Raw genomic sequence first — 5,330 nt, forward strand, 5'->3', positions numbered from 1 at the left:
AACTAATGCTGAAGCTCTAATACTTTGACTACCTGATGCAAAGAGCCAACTCATTGGAAAAGACCCTGATGATGGAAAAGATTGAAGGTGGGAGGAGAAGGGGATGACAGAGGATGAGATGGTCGGATGGCATCACTGACTCAATGGACATGAGTTTGAGTAAACTCCGGGAACTGGTGATGGACAGGGAGGCCTGGCGTGTTGCAGTCCATGGGATCTCAGAGAGTTGGACACAACTGAGCCATGAACAACAACAACAAATGCTATATATTAATTAATATATAATTAATAAATGAATCCCTGCTCTCAAGTGGCTCATAATTCAGTAGGAAAGATACCAAATAGACAAATGTAATAAAGGATGGTAAGTGCTATGGTAGGGAGCAGAGAAGAAACACACCTAATCCAGTATTATGGAGGCTACGGAATGCTTCCTTAAAAAGATAATGTTTAACTATAAATTTAATGGATGAGATAGCCATTACAGCCAGAGGGAATAGCATGTACAAAAGCCAAGAGGATGGCCTTGGCTTTTGAAAAAAGAAAACATCACTGAATCTCTCAAACTTAGCATAATGTCTGGTGTAGAGTAGATGCTCAGAAAATATTTAATAAATAAGAGAATAATTTAAAATCTGTGACAATCCAGAAGGGTTGGATGAGGAGGGAGAAAGGAGGGAGGGGACATGGGTGTACCTATGGTTGATTCTTGTTGATGTTTGACAGAAAACAACAAAACTGTAAAGCAATTATTGTTCAATTAAAAAATAAAGTGGCAAAAAAATCATTGCAAGCAGAGATAACCGAATGAACAAAGATACAAAGGTGTGAAAGCAACATGTTTATGAACTACCCTAAGAGGGTCCCCTATACTCATAGCCTGAAGAAGTTAGAAGCAGAAATTTTCTCTAGAAGGTGCCACCTACATATTTGTAAATGTACTGAGCTGATTTAGATTTTATTAAATTATAGCAAGTAAAGTCCAGAGATAAAGCCACCCACCTATGGTCACCTAATCTATGACAAAGGAGGCAAGAATATACAATGGAGAAAAGACAGTCTGAATAAACTCAAAATGGATTAAAGACCTAAATACAAGGCTGGACACTATAAAACTCCTAGAGAAAAATATAAGAAGAAAACTCTTTGACATAAATTGCAGCAATTATTGTAGATCTTTTTTGATTCACCTCCTAGAGTAATGAAACTAAAAATAAAAATAAACAAATAAGACTTAATTAAACTTTAAAGCTTTTGCACAGCAAAGAAAACCATAAGCAAGATGAAAAGAAAACCATCAGAATGGGAGAACATATTTGCAAATGAAGCAACTGACAAGGGGTTAATCTCCAAAATACACAAACAGCTCATGCAGCTCAATATCCAAAATAAATAAATAAATAAGAGAGGGAGAGAAACAACCCAATCAAGACATGGTGGAAGACCTAAAAAGACATTTCTCCAAAGAAGACACACAAATGGCCAAGAGGCACATGAGAAGATGCTCAATATCACTAATTACTAGAGAAATGCAGATTAAAACTAGAATGAGGTATTACCTCACACCAGTGAAAATGGTAATCATCAAAAAATCTACAAACAATAAATTCTGGAGAGGATATGGAGAAAAGGAACCCTCCTATACTGTTGGTAGAAATGTAAATTGGTATAGCCACTATGAAGAACAGTATGGAGGTCCCTTAAAAAACTAAAAATAGAACTACGATATGACCCAGCAGTCCCACTCCTCGGCATACACCCCAAGAAAACCATAATTCAAAAGCATACATGTACTTCCACATTCACTGCAGCACTGTTTACAATAGCCAGGACATGGAAGCAGCCTAGAGGTCCATCAACAGAGGAATGTATAAAGAAGATGTGGTACATATATACAATGGAATATTACTCAGCCATGAAAAGGAACAAAATTAGGTCATTTGTAGAGACCTGGATGGACCTAGGGTCTGCCATACAGAGTGAGGTTAAGTCAGAAAGAGAAAAATAAATATAATATATTAACGTATATGTGGAATCTAGAAAAACAGTACAGATGAAGCTATTTGTGGGCAGGAATAGATGCAGACATGGTGAATGGACATGGGAACAAGGGTGAGGGGTGGGCATGAATTGGGAGAGTAACTTTGACATATAAACACTACCATGTATAAAATAGGTAGCTAGTGGGAAGCTGCTATCTAGCAAGGGAGCTCAGCTTGGCATTCTGTAATGACTGAGAAAGCTGGATTGAGGGGAGGTGGAAGGGAGAGAGGTCCAATGGAAGGGGGTATATATATACATATAGCTGATTCACTTCATTGTACAGCAGAAACCAACACAACATTGTAAAGCAACTTTTGTTGTTGTTGTTCAGTCACTAAGTTGTGTGCAACTCTTTGTGACTACTTGGACTGCAACATGCTAGCTTCCCTGTCCATCACTATCTTCTGGAGTTTGCCCAAATTCATGTCCATTGAGTCGGTGATGCCATCCAACCATCTCCTCCTCAGTCACCCCTTTCTCTTCTTGCCGTCAATTTTCCCCAGCATCAGAGTCTTTTCCAATGAGTCAGCTCTTTGAAACAGGTGGCCAAAGTACTGGAGCTTCAGCTTCAGCATCAGTCCTTTCAATTAATATTCAGGGTTTATTTCCTTTAGGTTTGACGGGTTTGATTTCCTTGCTGTCCAAGAGACTCTCAAGAGTCATCTCCAGCACCACAATTCAAAAGCATCAATTCTTCAGTGTTTGGCCTTGTTTATGTCCAGCTCTCACATCCCTACATGACTCCTGGAAAAATCATAGCTTTGACTACATGGACCTTTGTTGGCAAAATGATGTATTTGCTTTTTAATATATTGTCTAGATTTGTCATAGCTTTCCTTACAAGGAACAAGCTGCAGGCACCATCGGCAGTGATTTTGGAACCCAAGAAAAAAATTTCTTCTAGAAAGTCATGTAGGTCTTCATAGAATGGGTCAACTTCAGCTTCTTTGGCATCAGTGCTTGGGGCATAGGGTTGGATTACTGTGATGTTGAGTGGTTTTCCTTGGAAAGGAACCAAGATCATTCTGTCACTTTTGAGACTACACCCAAGTACTACATTTTGGACTCTTGTTGACTATGAGGGCTACTCCATTTCTTCTAAGGGATTCTTGCCCACACTAGTAGATATAATGGTCATCTGAATTAAATTCACCCATTCCCATAGTCCATTTTGTTCACTGATTCCTAAGATGTCGATGTTCAACCTTGCCATCTCCTGCTTGACCATGTTGAATTGACCTTGATTCATGGACCTAACCTTCCTGGCTCCTATGCAATATTGTTATTTACTGCTTCAGACTTTACTTTCACCACCAGACACATCCACTACTGAGTGTCGTTTCGGCTTTGGCCCAGCTTCTTCATTCTTTCTGGAGTCATTAGTAATTGCCCTCTGCTCTTGCCCAGTAGCATAGTGGATACTTTCTGGTCTGGGGGGCTCATCTTCCGGTGTCATATCTTTTAACCTTTTTCTATTGCCCATGGAGTTCTTGAGGCAAGAATACTGGAGTAGTTTGCCATTTCCTCCTTCAGCAGACCACGTTTTGTTAGAACTCTTCACTAGGAGTTCTGTGAAGTGTCAGGATGCCTCGTGGTGACCTGTCTGACTTGGTTGGCCCTGAACAGCAAGGCTCACAGCTTCACTGACTTACACAAACCCCTTCACCACGACAAGGCTGTGATCCATTAAGGGGTGTAAAGCAACTATATCCTCTTTAAAAAATAATGCAAACAATTCAACTTTGACAAATAATTGTAGTGAGTGAAATACATTATACCTAAAAAAATCTTTGTATAAGAGTCCAATAGAGTGCCTAAAATAATCATTCAGTCAGCTTAGTTCAGTTGCTCAGTCGTGTCCGACTCTTTGCGACCCCATGGACTGCAGCACACCAGGCCTCCCTGTCCATTACCAACTCCCAGAGTTTACCTAAACTCATGTCCATTGAGTTGATGATGTCATTATCATTATCATATGATTATCATTATCATGACTTCCCTGGTGGCTCAGATGGTAAAGCATCCGCCTACAATGTAGGAGACCAGGGTTCAATCCCTGGGTCAGGAAGATCTCCTGGAGAAGGAAATGGCAACCCACTCCAGTATTCTTGTCTGGAAAATCCCATGGACGGAGGAGCCTGGTAGGCTACAGTCCATGGGTTCGCATATGACTCCATAATCATTATCAGAGTCTTAATCCATAAACCCAATCAAATAAGAAGTTCTCTTAGCCTATAACACATTCCCTCTTATGTTATCTGCATAAAACATCTACTCTGCACAAATTCTGAAAGACTTTCTTCATTCTCATTTCCCAGAATACAGCTCAAACCTATTGAGAACTTGCAAGTCCTGTATGAAACCAGCTCTGTCCACACTCGACCAGAATCAAGGGGAGCTCTTTAGAAGTGCCAGATGAAAAGCTGACCTATCTTCATCCTGATTCAACAGTGATGAAGGCCAGAATAAGCAAGCAATGCCAAGTAAACTGAAATTCTTAACCACGAAACTTATAGGGAAGGTCATAATTACTTTCCTTTCCAAAGAAGCTGACAAACAAGTATAGGAGCAATATCTCCATGAGACAATGATACAGAAAAGTCAGAGAGAAAAACAACTTATGGAGAGGTAGGAGGGAGAGACAATGTGGTCCTGGGGAAAAGAAAACTGGATTGAGTAAGGAAATGTAAACTCCAGTATTCTCACCTGCTGTTTGGCTTTGGCAGGTCATTTTTCATCTCTAGGCCCTATTTTTCTCATCTATAACATGGTAAATTTCAACGTAATTCAATAAAACAAACACACTGAGCACCTAGTTAATGTCAGGCAATATACTTGATTGATACAGAGATGAATGAGACAATATGCCATGTAGTAGGTCCTCATTACATATGGGTTGAATGAATAAATTAGTGGTCTTATCCTCTCATTATTTACAGTCTAGTAGAGTAAACAGACATGTAAACACATAAACTGTGATAAAATCTGTCACTAAATCAAATGAGACATGATTGTGGCCTGAATCCAGGTAAGGACAGAGTAGATGAAGAAAAGTGGATGATAAGTAGAATGTGGGTGTGTTTATGCACTTATTCGCTTAGTCATGTCTGACTCTTTGCAACCCCATGGACTGTAGCCTACCAGGCTCCTCTGTTCATTGGATTCTCCAAGCAATAATACTGGAGTGGGTAGCCATTCCCTTCTCCAGGTTATCTTCCCTACCTAGGGTTCAAACTTGGGTCTCTGAGCCACGAGGGAAGCCTGATAGTTAGAATATAGAATAAAAA

Source organism: Capricornis sumatraensis, chromosome X (genome assembly GCF_032405125.1).
Source record: "Capricornis sumatraensis isolate serow.1 chromosome X, serow.2, whole genome shotgun sequence".
NCBI classification, from domain to species: Eukaryota; Metazoa; Chordata; class Mammalia; order Artiodactyla; family Bovidae; genus Capricornis; species Capricornis sumatraensis.